General features: G+C 35.3%; 1 protein-coding gene across 7 annotated transcripts in view; it reads left to right on the top strand.

Moving 5' to 3' along the window:
• The window catches only part of FHIT (fragile histidine triad diadenosine triphosphatase), a 511778-nt gene that overhangs the window by 67258 nt on the left and 428591 nt on the right, over positions 1 to 15929 (top strand). The window contains exon 1 of one of the 7 annotated variants that reach the window (XM_090148338.1): positions 10024 to 10042. The exons of the other annotated variants lie outside the window; for them this stretch is intronic. The gene's annotated coding sequence lies outside the window, so the exon portion shown is untranslated. Of the gene's footprint in view, positions 1 to 10023; positions 10043 to 15929 lie in introns of those variants that run through there. 7 annotated transcript variants of the gene reach the window in all.

Genomic DNA, 15929 nt, shown 5'->3' with positions numbered 1-15929 from the left:
TTTCAAAACTGCTATTCTCTTGTTTCTGTCATACTTTGATCATTATAGTCAAATAGTTTCAAGCATAATTTTTTTCAGTGAGCTACTAGTTTTTCTTTCAGATATGGTGAGTTCAGTTATGCTATATAGTAAAAGATGGACTGAGTAACTTTTCTCTCTGTCCAGTGAATCTACCAGAGTACTTTAGACCCTCCTCATCTTGCATTGTGCATTGAAATCTTCAGCTTCCTTTGCTGCTTTGATGGCAGCGCAGATGCCTCACCTTCTTTATTCACTATGTCAATACCATGACACAGAACCTGGAATTCTGTGATCTCTGAGATCCATTCCATCCCAAGCCATTCTATGTTTCTATTATTCTAAGTACCACAACAGGTAGTCCAGTGAGACTGCAGAATTTCTTAATTACGGTCTTTGAAGAATTTTTCCTAATGTAGTCAGAGTTTTTCTTGCTACACCTTGTCTGTTTCTTCTGGTTTGTCTGTCTTCACATCGAAGTTGTGCAGTTGCTTATTGTTATCATGACCACATGAAGGAATATATAAGAGTAGAATACTGTTAATTTGCACAGATTATGCTGTTCCTGTAAGTTTTGCAGTATGAGGTAAATATCAGCAGAGATACCAAATATGACCTAATTTGCTAATTGAATCATGAACTTTGCTAAGTACCCTAGCTCAGGAAAAAAATACAAGGCATGGATTTATTCTTGTCTATTTTCAACTTGTATTTGAAATGATATCATGTAACTCTTGAGCAGTTTTTCAGTATCTGACAGGCCAAGATCTATCTTCAATTTCAGTGGGCTTTCACTGAAGCCTCCGTTGGTACAAACTTTTTTGTTCTGATTATGCTTGATCCCATGTTTTTTGGTATGTATCTTCAGAAGTGTATGCCTTCTCTTCCCTTGCCTTCCTGCTGTGTTTTTTCAGATAATTTTAGTATATTTGTGTGCCGAAATTATAAGCAGTACTCATTTACTGTAAGTGTTATCTCAATGATTCTTATTTTCTCTCTTAATCTGAAGTGAGCAAATGAACAGTCTGGTATTAGTTGATACAGAACAGATGTTTTTAATTGATGATGCTTGTTAGCATCTAAGTAGAAGTTGACAGTATGTAGGCAGATAGGTTCAGCTAATGAATTCTAACCAATGTACAAACTCCATCTATGAGCCTGGATAAATTAGTATGATTTTTTCGTGTGTTCATTCTCTACCTGTTGAAACCTTCTGATATGCTGCCTCACTACAAGGTATCACTCCATCTGGAAACATGATGGAAAACAATAACAGCAAAGAAAATGCAAGTTTCCCTTAGGGCAATAACTTCTGCTTTTTATTTAGCAGCCATTTTCTGACAAGTCACGGAACTTTCAAGTTCCTTATGCATTTTTTTCAAGTGACTCCACGTGATCCATGCAAGGCATCTGGAGGTGTTTATGCTTTTTTCTTCTTTGTTAAAGCATTCCCTTAGAGGAATTGCTGCCTTACTCTATGTGATACTTCTACTTGGCTTACTGTGTATGGAATTACAGAGACTGTAAGGGGGGATTTGGGAGATGTCAGTACTGCTAATTTTTCAACAGCAACACAAAATTGTGTTATCTCAAGTAGTCCATACTTATGCAGACTTGAAAGCAAAAAATATAAGTACATTTTCTTGTAATAATGTGTGCTCTTAGAAGCATCTATTTTAAAAATAGTAAATATTTATCAAGTCAAAAGCCTTGAAAAACATTAACGTGCAAATAAAAATAATCTCCTAAAATCTGATACTTAGAAATGTATATTTATCTGAAATAGTCTTCTAAGTTGTATAGAAACGAGTTATTCTTGACCTCTGCAATGTCAGCTTGGAAAACAGTCTATGAGAATATCTGTGAAAGATTTTCTTTCCTTTGACATAATTTTAACAAGGTGGAGGGAATGTCACTGCCAGTAGCAATAGGACTCCACTCTGTTTTCAAGATAAATAAGAAGACAGTGCTACTTAAAGTAGTTTTATATATATTGTTTAAAGGAAACTTGACTTTCCCATATTTATTTATTTTCACTTTGGGCTCCCATTAAAGGCTACCAGCAAGGATTTGAATTTTATGAATATATGCAAATAGGAAAATGGCAAAATGGTGCTTCAAAAAAAAAAATAATAATAATAATAAAAGATATTAAAAACATTGGTAATGAACTTTGTTTTTTTACCAACAGATTTTTTTATCATGGTTCTCAGGCCTTTGTAACACAGGAAGCTTTTCAATGGTATTGAAAAATGCATTAGTCTATATGACATTTTTTGCTGTTTTGCCTTGCTCTACAAGAGAACAAACAGGAGGTATTTGAAGCTTATTTTTGAGACAGCTTCTTTGCTTTCCTTAGGGAATACAGGAAATGCTTTTAGGCTGATATCTCTTTGAAACCCTAATTTTCAGTGTTCAAATAGTAAAGAAATCCATCCCATTTATGAGAGATGGATCTAGGCCAATGCTACTTTTCTTCTCAAAGTGAGTTTCTCTACACTGAAGAGATGTGCAACACTGCTGTGGTGGTTTCAAGACTGACTTTCAGTTGTAAACTTTCAGCATCAGCTCGAACAGGGTCACGATAGAGGTTTGAAAATTAGAACAACATTTTAAAGAAAATCTGCTGCTGCTGCTTCCATATATAACAATTTAAAATATGCGCAAGAGCAAAACCTCTCCAAAGCTAAGAAATCAACAGTATTCTAAAGGCCAAAAAGATGCACCTTCTAAATTTTAATATAGTAGGTTTATGTATCTCCTAAGATTACTGGCTTAGAGGTTTGTTTTTTAAAATGGATGAAATAACTTGTAAACTCTGCCTATGGTCACAGATATGTTAAAATCCTATTTGGTGAATCGATTTCAGTGCTTTGGGTGAAAGCATGTAAGTGATTCCAGGTTAAGAGTTTGGCTGATTTCCTTTGCCATGCCTTGGGCTAGAAGCTTTCATCATCTTTTAAAAAAATAAAATCTGTCTATGGGTCCTTTTCAAAAAAAAAAAAAAGCAAACAAAGTAAATCCAATGTAGACGTAATTTGGTTTGTGAATTATTCACTTATCCTTGAATAAGAGAAATGCAAATTGTTAGTGAGAAGGTTCGATAGGCGAGGTGGCCAACTATGGGATTTTTTTTTAATTTGTGAATTTAAATACCTATCACCTTTAGAAGATGAAAAAAATACAAAAAGTGGCAAGTAATTTAGGAAAATAACACAATCATGATATAACAAAATGTGTAATGAAAATTCACTGAGCAATAAAATATATATTGCAACACAGTTTTATTTAAGACAGCAGACATGACATCATGGAAAAATGGAATAGGAACATTTTGTAATACTGATAAACAATTCCCTTTGAGAAACCTGAAGCATCTCATCATATGGGGTTATTACTTCCATTGTATTGAAATGCACATTTTTACAACTTTCCTTTTTTTTCTCATACACTTCAACTGCAACTGTCAGACTGGTTTAAGCATATCAGCCATATACCTGTAAAATTAAATGCTTAAATGTTTGCTTGAAATCCATGGTGTAATAATTATGTAACAATCATCTTTGAAATATTTGGACTGAGAGAAATGGTAATTCAAGCATGGAATCAGAACACAAAAGCAGTGGTGTTGGTCTTGCATCACTCAGCCATGCTGTAGGAGATGACATGCTATTCAGATAAGCTCTTGGTATATTAGTACCAAGAGGTAATAAAGTTTGCTGAATATCTTGACAGAAAACTACAGTAAATGACATAGATGGTGTAACATTTCACTGAGCATCTGTCAGAGGGAATACTTCCATGCCAAATGGGTACCATATTTTTATCTCATCTCAATAGTAGTGTGTTTTCTTCTTACTAACTTGAGAGGGAAATTTTGAAAGCTGGCTTTAAAAGGATTAAATTATTAACATTAAAGGATTTGTGCCTTTTTTAATGAATGTCAATCAAATAGGTTGGCTTTGGGAAATTATTAAGCATTCGTATCTTGCAATTGAACACACTGCTCTTTAGAGTGTAGTAAATTAGATATTTATATATTTAATGATGTCCAATACCACATGGTTTTCTAGGTGCATACTGATCTCAAGAAACTCATGCATGTGGGCTTCTGAAGTTTTTGCTATGATTTCATATGTGAAATATTCCAAGATATCAACATGTCTCTTCTAAAAAAAAATCTATTCATTAACTATTCTCATTTTTGTATCTCTTGTTGGAAAATGCAAATTACTTAGTAGAAGTTCAACAAAATAATGAAGACAAAATCAATGTTCCTCCAGCTGCACCACTGTAAGTCTTGCACAGGTTTACTGAAAAGCTAATTAGACATTAGGCTAAGTGTATATGACATGAGAATACTTAAAAAATGTGATTATCAAAGTTCTGTGAAACTTCAAATTGTTCACTGTTGCTGATGGAGTTCAGGAGTAGCAGAGTACCTGCTTGCCAAGAATTAGATATGTCTAGCAAAAGTTACAAGGATGTTTAGCTGCTGTGCTACTCCCATAGAAAATACAGCATGAATGCTGAACAAGTGCAACAGTTAAAAATACATAAACACGTAAAAGAAAGGAAAATTACCCTGTATTTTTTACAGAGCAAAATCTTGAGGTTTGAATTTTAGACATTCTACATCTGCAATTGGACAGAGCTGGTTTGAAAGACAGTTTGCTTTCCTTTGGTTCAGAGATGAATTGGAGCTGATTTCTTGACCTCCCGTTGGCTTCTGAAAGCCAGTGCAGGTAGAAGACTTATAATGAGTGGTGAAGTGGTAGCTTTTTCCTGGTTCATTAGTTTGCTCACGTGATCTGTAGGATGTACAGTTCCCCATATATTCAGTGTTCTTAATGTAGGTAATTTGTAGTGTAAGGGTAAGGTGGTGCTTCACTAGCATTGTTGCTATTCATTAAAGTAGTAAAGGTACTTTATAAACAAACAACCACCAGGACATTCAAACAGTTCATAGTCTTGCATAGAACCTAGTTACTAAAGAGCAACTGATTCTTTACCTTTCAGTATTTTGCTAGTAATTTATAGGAGAAATTTGGAAATTTAATCCAGTGTTGTTCTAGCCTCCCAGTCTTTCTCATCTCATGTTTGCTTATCATATGATCTCAGCTCTACTCATCTCTGGAATGTGTGATGGATATGCAATGAGTTCAGAGTGATTGTCAGGCGTTGAGCTTATTTTGGATAAATATCATGCTTTCCAACACTTCAAATTATTTTTTTCAAGCTACAAATAACAGCAATAAAAAGACTCATTAAGTAGTTTGCAAATGCATAGCACCAGATCATGCTGACTTGCTACCCACAGGATGTCATTTTCATCTAAAACTAGCTAGGAGTCTTGAGTAAATTACAATTTTTTCTTCTTTATTTTAATTAATATAGTCCATATTTAATGTGTCTCACCATGGCTTTGCCATGAAATGACCTCTTTAATACACTGTGCTACTGGTAAAGGAGTTCAGTTCTTCACAGGATGTCTGCCTTAGGAACATGCTTTTAATTTGCTCATTTTCATTCTCTTGTTCATGAGTAATAGACTTCTGAAATATTTTGTATTTTTAATAATGTGCTTTTCTTTGATTTTTAATGGAAGAAAGGTTTGTTTCTCAGCTGATGAGGTAGGCCACGTTTGAACGAGGCAAGTGTGTTACAAGTGAGACTGGAGTGAAAATGGAGTGAAGTACAGCCAGCTCTTTGCTGCTTCTATGCAGAGCTAATGAGATGGATCCACTCCCCAGTGCTGGTAGATATGTGATGTGGAGGTAAGCATCGAGTCTCTGAATGAAGTTAATGTGGTCTGAAAGCGTGGCTGCAGTGCTAACCACTGCTGGAGCCTGCTGTGAGAAACAGAGGCAGCTTGAGTTCTTCTTAAGGGGAAAAGGGTGTGAGGAATTACAACAGGTTTCATGGACTGGGAAACAAGCCAGGAACCTCTGGTCTATGCTGAAGATGGATGTGGTAACTACCAGTAACCTGTGGCACTTGCGGGTTGAGGTGGGGTCCTGAAAGCTTAATCATGTCTTCAGTGGCTGCTCATGTACATCATTTTGTACCTGTAAAGACTGTCAGGATCAGACCATTCTCCTGACATTTATGATAGATTTGGGAAGTCATCTACCTCTAAAAAATACAAATAACTGTTAGTGACTTTTGGTTCTATTGTGGCACACTTGTCTCTTTGTGAGGTGTTTATTAAAAGGACGATTGGTACTCAAGCTTTTTTTCTGTAGTAGCATTCTCTTAGACTACATGTTTTCACATGGGAGAATATATAACTAAGGATTATGTTCTGCTTGAGATGCTCAGAGTGTCAATTCAGAGGTATCTTATTACTGGATGTTTTTGAATCTACTTGTAAAATAAATGATACAAATAATTCAGAGGCGGTGCTAATGTAGTTTAAGTAGCTGAGTAGAATGTCTCTTCTCTGTGCAAGTATTGTCTCACTCAATAGGTGGTAATACAGCTTTTTGCTCAATGATCCTTTTTGTTGCATGTATACCCGAGCTATTTTTTACAATCATTAAAAAAACACCTGACAATTAATGACCTTCCCATGAGTTCTTAACAACTTGTTCTTATAATGGATGCTTATATTTTAATGCATAATATAATGGCCATAATAGGAGATTATTTTTTGTGTTACTTGTTCACTTAACGTACTTTCATAAATACAAGAAGTTTACAATTTACACAACATTGATTCATAGTAATGACCAGCTTAAATATGCATGTGGAGAATGAACTCCACTTAAATTTGTGATATCTTGTCCATGACCCAAACAACAAGCATAGCAAAACTTTTTTTGTGTAATCTGTGCAGTTTAGATTGATGGTTTGCTTACTTCTATAAAGTTTCCTTAGATGACTGATGAAATATTAAAACTTGGATGTCATTGCATTGGAATGAATCAGTTGCCACTTCAGAAGCTGCATAATTATTTGAAAGTCTGTATATGTTTTTTGGGTCTATAATATTAGAATTAACAACATAGTTTTTTATTTTTTACGTTAGTACGGCAGATTAGGGTATGCTATTTATTTCTGTCATCTTCATGTCCAAAGCCTCATAAATTCTCAAGCATGCATTCAAGCTTTTTTTTTTTTTTTAAGACACGTAGGCTCAGAGTCATCAATGCAAATCATATTTTACTTCGTATGTTATATGGTTCTGAAAAAGTATATCTGCAATTATGGTCTGAGTTTGCAAGCTGCTGGAATGTTCCCATGTAGTAGTGAACTGGCAACATCCTCGTGTTTACTTCATCCTTTCCTTATTGAACTGTCCTTAACAATTAGCCCTGAGGTCTGTGACAAAGCAAAATACTGACCTAAGGTAAAATGAATCTCAGTCCAGCAATTAGGTGGTAACATCAAGCTGTGTGAATAAGGTTGAGAAAGGAGTTGTCTATAAAGTGTAAACATGTAAAATAAATTTTGTTATTTTGTAGGTTTTTTAAAAGTTTCTAAGCAATTTTACAATTATTGACAGTTAATGTAGATTCACTACTATTTGAATTGCTTTATATGGAAGGGAGGCAGTTTGGAAAGCAAAATTCTCCAGGGATGCGCTTTAAGAAGCATTAAGCTTTTGTTTGTTGTGTTGTTTTTTTTTTGCTTTGTGGTGTTTGTGTTGTTGTTTATTTTCCTCGTGTTTATAGAAGACCTAGATCTTTACTTTTTGATATTACATAAAGGAATTAAAAAATTGAAACCTTGGAGCAGTCACTGGGGAGACTGTCATTTATATTTGAGATAACTGGAAGGTGGTAGAAGAGAGTGTTAAACAACTCCGTGCCACTGCTTGTATTCTCAGTATTCTCAGGCTACCTGCTGACTGCTACTTCGTTGAGATTATTGGTTGTAGCTTTTACTGCGAGACTTCCAAAGCTATTTATAAATGTATAAACAAATGAAATGGCAGCATACCTGTGTCTGCTTAGTTAGCAAACAAGCTTATGGAAATAAACTGACGCTGTAAGCTTATGGTACTTTAGATCAGTTATTAATTACAATGCTTGCAATAAATTTATTGCATTGTTTTGTCTTTAAAGTATACATGTATTCTCTTGTGGATGAGTTTTCAGTGGGAAGCTTTGCATGTAAAGAATGGGATAAGGCAAGAATTTCCAAATTCTATAGGTTGTTTTTTTCTAAATCAGTTCTTGCCAAGTGAATTTCATTTCATTTTCCTGCAATTTGTACTAACCTGAAATTCCTGTACTTTTTGGTTAGATGGTGGATACCGTGCAAGAACATCACTTGGGTTTGTGACTGGAAACTCAGTAAAAGGCTTTTGAGGACTATGAAATGGAGCTGGAAAGTTTAGTATGTACATTAGTATATATGGGATAAGCAAGCTAAAATTCCAAATGCTTTTACTACTTGTAAGTCTGGTAAATAAGATGTATCTTTCAAAAGTTTTCAGCCTTGGTTTTCTGCTTCAGTAGTTCTTACATTCAATAAGAGGAGTAATACATTGTGTATTACAATATAGAGTACAAGGCATATCCTATACCTTCAACTCCTTCATGTTTTTGTTTTTCTACTGCTGCTTGACTAGGATAAGGTTTAGATCTTTCCCACAGTGGAGTAAACCACTTTTTTTTTTTTTCACATATAAATTCCCACTTATAGTCATATTATTTGCTTCAGATACAAATCCATTGGATTCATAAAATGTGAACTATTCCTCAGCAATTAACCGTGTTGGATCACTTTAGCGTCTTTTCCCCTTACTTGACTTGGAAGAGTCCATTAAGTTTTAGTTCTATTTTTTAAATGCTGCATAACTCTGCAGCTTATTCATATATTTAATTCCATGTCTTGTTGAAATGCCTAGGATTCAATTGTGTGGAATTTATTTTTTTGAGTTGCATTCTGAGAAGTGTATAACTCCCCTATCTCATTTCCAGTCCCCATTCTCAAAACTACCAAAAACAAACCCTAAACTCTCAAGAAGATAAAAATTTCTTTGGCCTTGAGAAGAATCACATAACCTAAGAACTAGTATCATACAACATAATTTAGTACCTTCTTTAGAAGGTATGTGCAATCACCTGTAATGTATTATCTCCTATCTGCCTACTGCTGCACAGTTGCGCTGATGTGGAAATGTCTGATGGAAAAGAAACTCAAAATTGTTGTCTTTTTACTTCACTGAAAATTATCTAGACTTTTATAAAGCTCTCAGAAAATTATTTGCAGTCCATTTAGGGCAGCTGGCTGAGCTATCAGTAGATAAGTCAGGTCTCTGCTCATCTGAGGCGTCCTTGAAAGTACAGTGTGTGGAAGGCTGAATTTTCAACTTGCATGTAACAGCTGCAGTTGTTCCAGAGTGAACATTGAAAAAAATATTGCATATTTCTCTCCAGGTATCCTTTGCTGAAATGTTAGTCAGGACTGCCGAAGGCATTTATTTTTGATAATATAAAATGGTAATTCAACTTTCAGGCAATGCACTGTTTTAAGGACCGTTTTCTAGTCTGTTTTCCTTAGCTTCTCCACTGCAGAAATATTAATCTTTTCAGCATTTCACTGTTAAGGATAAATCTTGCCTTGCTATCTTTATGATTAGTGATTAGATCCTATATTTCCTACATTCCTTCCCCACTCCGAGCTAATGTGTGTGTTTATGTAATTGTGTGTTTTGTTGTGCTTTATTCTCACTCAAGGACCCATTATCCAAGTTTGAGAGATATGTTATGAGAAAGGGAAGCTTTGTATATTTTTTTTGTGCTGCAATAATCTTGCATGCATGATACCTCATTTTTAAGTGTGAGAGGCATAAATAAACGTCCAAATCCCAGATAAAGCTTTCAAATGATTTCAGATTCATCAGCGACAGCTTTTAAGCTGTATGGATTAAACTTTGCACTCTGTTGGTAAAACCTACAAGAAGCTTTGGCCCTCGACTCAGTTTTAGCAGGACATGACAAAGCCTTTTCCACATGGATCCTGCTCTCTTATAGCAAACAGTTATCCAGATGCTGTTCTGAGTAAGAGAAAGGTATGGTTTCTGCTGGGGCTGTGATGTGGAAATTATTTGACTTCTTGAGTGTTTCTGAAAAAAATTCTATTTGAATTTAGCTTGGGGTATTATCTTCTCAAAAGGAGAGTCAGGCGTGGAATCTATGATATGAACTATTACACATTTCCATAAAGTTTTTGTCTTTGGTTAGACAAGCACTAAATATGTTTTAGCTGAGAGTCACTAAAGTATCTGGTAATTGCTTTCCTCTGTTCACTTTTTCTCCTGTCTCATCCCTTTTCAAGTTCCCTTTTAAACTTTTAACATAACTAAGTTCAGTATGCTTTTTCTGTCTTCTAGCTCTAGTTTTAATTCTGCTATTCCTCGTTTGCTTCATTAGCTTTTTGCCCACTGAATACAGTTTTATAATTTTCTTTTTCCTGGTTCACAGTTATTTCCCATTCTTTATTTTGTATAGTATGGATTTTATTAGATGGTTGTTGTGCCCTCATTAGACCCTAGCTTCTTCTCATGGGCAATTTCTCATCAGCTATTATGGTATTTACTGGGCTAATGGCTTTTTAAAGGCTCCAGATTTCACTAATGTTCAGAGACTTATCAGAGGCAGAGGTGACAAACTGTTTTTCTTTTCCTTTCCTGTCATACAAGTCTCATAGTTGAGTGAAAGGTAAAAGGGGGAAGGCCTGTAATTTTACTAAAATATCCCAAATTCTTGTGGAGTTCCAAGAATAAAGGTAGGACCTTAACAGTACAGAATCATTAAAGATTTGGACTATTCTGCTATTCTGAAGCTTTTGGAATGGATTAGATGGCTTGAAGGATGGAGTATAGTAGTTGTAGTATTTTACACTTCATCTGGTTTTTAGCTACAGGTTGGATAATTGTGTCCTCAAACTGCTTTACAGTTTGTCATTTTAAATTAACCTACTGATGCTATTTTGTGTACATTTCATCTTTGTAAGAAAAGGAGTGGCCAAGGATATAATAGAAGCTGAGCCTTTTTGCTCCTTCAACTGCTCTTCATTTGGGGTCTTACTTCCATAAATCTGGAGGTATCTTTTTGTGTTCTGCTGCTGGACATTTTACTCATGTTTGCTCTCCTGTTTTTGCTGTATTCTATTTTTTTTTATTAGTTCTTCCCATACTCTTTCCTGCTGTCCTATTTCAAGATGTGAAATATTTAATGATTTCTAAAGTTCAGGGCAACTTTGACGTAATCAATGCAGAATGCTAACAAAGTTCAGAAGAGTTTGGGAATGTTAAAAAACAAACAAACAAAAAACAACAAACAAAGCAACAACAAAAAAAATACAAAAAACCAAAATGATCTGCAATGTATGTTATTAAAACTTTTTTTGGGGGGGAGAGAGAAAGGGAGATATTAAAAGAAACTGGGTTTTTTGGAACATCTCTGGTATTTGAAGTATGGCAGGTTGGAGGGAGGAGGTTTCTTATTCTGTTTTTCTTTATAAGGTTAATGTAATATCAGCTCTTATTTCTGGGTTTGTGGTCAGTGGGAAAAGATGACGTCTAATAGAAGTCCTCAATCTACAGTTGTTATTCTGTTTCTGATTATTATTCTAGTATCTTTTCCCTTCTATTTTTAAGTATGAGTAAGATGAACATAGACTTTGAAAAGAAGCATACATTATTTAAAAAAATCACTCATGATAAAATATCTTCCTGGCAATTTGTGTTCCAGTAGATTAGCGTTATTGATCATCTTCTCCTCACGTACTCTACAGATGATTTTATAAATCTGAAACTATTATTCTTTTTTTGTCTAATGTAATTACCAGCAAGAAATAATCTAATTAGAAGACAACAAGGATGCATTCTAATTGTTCTAATAAATTATGCTAATGCTTTATGCTTGCAGTCAGATTTAGTAAGAAATCATTTGACAGAGTAACAGCTTCTCTTATACGGCTAGCAATGCGAATTCAGTTTTCTGACTGAAGCTTACTGATAGAAGAAACTTGAAACCCTGTATTAGGTGGACTTGGGCTTGCCATACCACTATTTCAACCGTCTCATGATGTTTCAATTAATTTCTTCTTGCTAAAACAGTATTTCTGGTCATTTAAATCTATTAGGTGATCTCTTTTTCTCCAGGAAGAGATGGAATACTCAGTTCTCATGGAAGTAACTGATCTCTGCGTTAATTCTTAATTAGATGAAATAATGAAGATGGCGGTACTTTTTTTTTTTTAACGTTATTATGTCTCTAGAGATGAGTGCTTGCTTGATCAATGATTAGTGGCATTAATGGACTCTATTTTCTTTCTAATTATTGCCAACAAAGGGTAACAAGAACTTAAACTGTTAATAAATGCTCTATGTTAAAATCTAGAAACCTTTTCCCTAGACATCCGTTCTATTTTTTTTTTTTTTTTTACAAAGGATTTAAACCAGAATTGAGCTGCTTAGGCTTAGAAAATATGGAAGAAATACTTTAGAGTTAGATGCTAGCAACTGAGATTTCTTTTACAGGGTTTGTGAGAGTTTGTTGAGGGAGACAGAAAAAGCTTGGTAGTGGTGACCAGCGGAGAGAATTGCAAGAGACTTTTTGAAGGTTGAACTTCTTTCTAAACCCTCTGTGTTCAAGCTTTAAACTTTACAGTTTGAAATTCCCTGATTGATCAGCAAAACAGTTTTTTTAACCACACTTCAGAAAGTCTGTATGGTAGTAAGATGGTGAAAATGGGGTTAACTACAGTCCTTACTCACTGTCATCCTACACAGGTTAGTTCCATGGTTTAGCTGTGAGACACTGTTAAGTATAATAGGAAGATGTAACAGGATGTAATTTAAATATTAAGTAAAAACCATATTGGTAAAAGATGCATCTGCCCAGTAAGATGAAATTGCATTGGGTTACTGCCCATCTCTGTAAGCTGTGAGGCATTCTGCCATTAAGTATTCTAACTGTGTATGAAGAAATACCTTGCCCTTCATTTGCTTAATCTAAAATTTAAATGCTCATTGCAGTGTGCAACTGCATTAGGAGTACTTAGACAAATTAAATGATTCAGGATGGTAGCTTTGAAAAATCTAATTTCAATGTGGGGAATGATTTTTATCATCTGGCAAGATGACAAAATAGAAATTTTTACATTGGCTGCTTTTTTGGTCATGATTATTTTGTATGGGGTTTGCTTTATTGTTAAATGTCAATCTGAACCCAAAGCAAGGACCTGTTTGTTTAGCTCATAAATGCATAACTAATGCTTCAGATTTTTAATGCACATGCAGATATTTCCCTGTTTGCTATGTTCTGGCCTCTTTTACGTACAGGTTACAGTGAGTTTTGCTGAAGCAATGCTTCTATTGATGCAGTTCTAAAGGAGGATTTTTACCTAAATGCTTCTTCAGTGCCGTTACTGTTTGTGCCACATTTATGCATGTATGACATTTGGAATATGTATGTGGTGCATATGGTACCTGCAAGATACTCTTGACGTATTTAGTTTGCCACCGACTTATTTTTGTTCTTATTTTTGTTTTTCTTCTGTTGCTGTGACTAAATCGGAGTAATTTATTTCTTGAGAAGTTTTAGTCTATTTCCAATAATGAAGCAGACTTTTGATAACAACTAGGTAATGTGTATGAGGTATTTTGGAATAAACTTAGGAAAAAAATAAAAAAAGATATCTATCTGTTTGTCAGTAACTTACACAGGGGTAATGACAAGTCAAGTTTGGTGAAGCTGCTTCTAGAATTTAAGTTAATGCTGTGTATGGCTGCTAGCAGGTCACTGCCTCAGGCTCCTTTGGTGGAATGAACATAAGCTTTTACAACACTTCTGAAGGAAAGCTGCAGAGAGCTGCTGGTAAAAGAGCTTTCTCCTTTGTTCATATTTTCTGTCTAACCTTGAGAACCTCAGATGTCGTTCTTTTATTGCATTCCTTTTGGACAAATTTGGGCTGCTTTGAAGTTAACAGCAGCTTTGTCAGTGATTCTAGGAGATCTGCAATTCATTGCTATGTATGGCTTAGTTCATGAATTTAGATTGCAGAGCAGCTTTTTTTCTTTTTTTTCTTCCAATTATAATAGGGCTAAGGAGAAAATAGCTAAACCAACTCTGCATAAGGCAGCTATCAATCTGGTGTTTCGCAGGCATGCAGGGAGGTGATCAATGCTGCCACATGCTGCCAACAACCTGTTGTAAATCCTTTATAGGCTCTTAGAAAGCTAGTGCATAATTAACCTTTGCTTGAAAATATTCTCTTAACTAGAGAAGAAACCTCCCCAGACAAGCATGAAATATATGATAGATGTGTCTAGATTTTTCTTTCCTGCACATTTTGTGGCTTATTCCCAAGTGACATTGAGAACTGCTAGAGTAACAGCAGAAGCCTGCTCTGGAAGGCAACATGGCTGATGGGTGTCTTTAAGAGCTTGGGCTTTCAGTGCAGCCTTAAATTTCACAAACAGGCCAGAAGAGTGTATTTGGCTTTATAGCGTGCAGCCAAACACAGTTGGAAATCTGTAACGTGACCCAAACGTGCTCTTAGATAAAGGTTTGTTTGGGGTGGGGGAAAGGAAAGAAAGTCCAGTACCTGGAGTGGAGTTACAGAGAATAATGGATGAGGAGGGAGCTCGTGCTGACATAAGCTCCTGTATCTGAGATAATCAGCTCAAGCAGTTAAGTGGACATTTCAGCTGTTGCCTTTGGGCAAATATTTGTTCAAATGCGAACCTTGTGTTGGATTTGCTTCCTTCTAGCTGACTCTAATCCCTGGTTTTCTTCACGAGTGCATTAGCATTTTGAGGTGTTTTTGCCCTTGCCTATGGAGTTATTGGCAACCATCCTAGATAGTGCAGAAAGAGACTTGAAGTTTTTGCCTTATTTGGCTGGGATTCTGAGCGTTAGTCTTGCTCAAAATCCCCACTTCTCTCTGCTAGTTGAAGTATGGGTGGTAACTCATTTATCTTGCTGGAAAGACTCTTGGGACCTGCAGGTATAAAGTTCAGCCTGTAAAGTTGTGGGTGGGAAGCTGGTTCCTGAGTTGAAGGCATATGCTCAGGGATGCAGTGTGTTTTCTGTTGATGTTTTCTGTCTTTAAAATAACAACAACAAGCATTAAAGGTGCTGAGAGAATAGGCAGAGAAACTATTTTTCAAGTGAATGAAATTCTAGGCTTTTCACATGATAAATGAGGTATACCCCCAAAACTGGGGAATAGGCAAATTGAGCGTGAAAGATTCATCATCTTGAGAACATTAAGATTTTTTTTTTGTTCTTTAATATGTTCTCTGGCTACTGGCCTTGCAGCAAATCTGAGGATACAAATATGTATTGCATATTTTATCCAGCTTTTTTTTTTTTTTGGAAAAACTTTTCGCAAGTAAGCCTTCTTACAGTTGCTGCAGATTGATAGTCTGCTTATTAGGAAAATAATGGTTTGGGGAACACAAGTTCAAAGTTCTGCCTTCCTATAAACAAAAGGGAAGCTATGATTGTTTTGACAGACCAAGCTTTGCACCTTTCTTAAAACTGATTGCTATATGTTCAGTGGAATTGTTTTCCCCAGTGTTACTGTTCTCTTTTTACTGAATCTTCTGAAATACAATATTTTTAGATAAAAAGTAGAAGAACTGTGCCATGTTGAAAACAATGACCAGTTCAATGTCCTGGTTTGGTGACTGTTTTCCAGATGCTGTTCTCATTCAGTATTTCCACGTTGTTCAGCACCAGCTGAATATCTCAGAGATTTCACTGTTGTGTGTTACAACAATGTCCAAATTTGTCTTCAGTGCTTTTTTAATTAAATCATTATCATGTTCTCCTCTGGAAGAACATAAAAAGAGGGAAAAAATGCTGGAAAAATTAGAACTAATGGAAAAAAAAAACCCGACAAATAACAGACATGAACGTTAAACACACTTCTGTCTTTTGCCT

Source organism: Phasianus colchicus, chromosome 11 (genome assembly GCF_987193195.1).
Source record: "Phasianus colchicus chromosome 11, bPhaCol1.hap1.1, whole genome shotgun sequence".
Taxonomy (NCBI): Eukaryota; Metazoa; Chordata; class Aves; order Galliformes; family Phasianidae; genus Phasianus; species Phasianus colchicus.
Note: the sequence above shows the minus strand (reverse complement) of the source record. Positions and strands in the feature narration are given on the sequence as shown.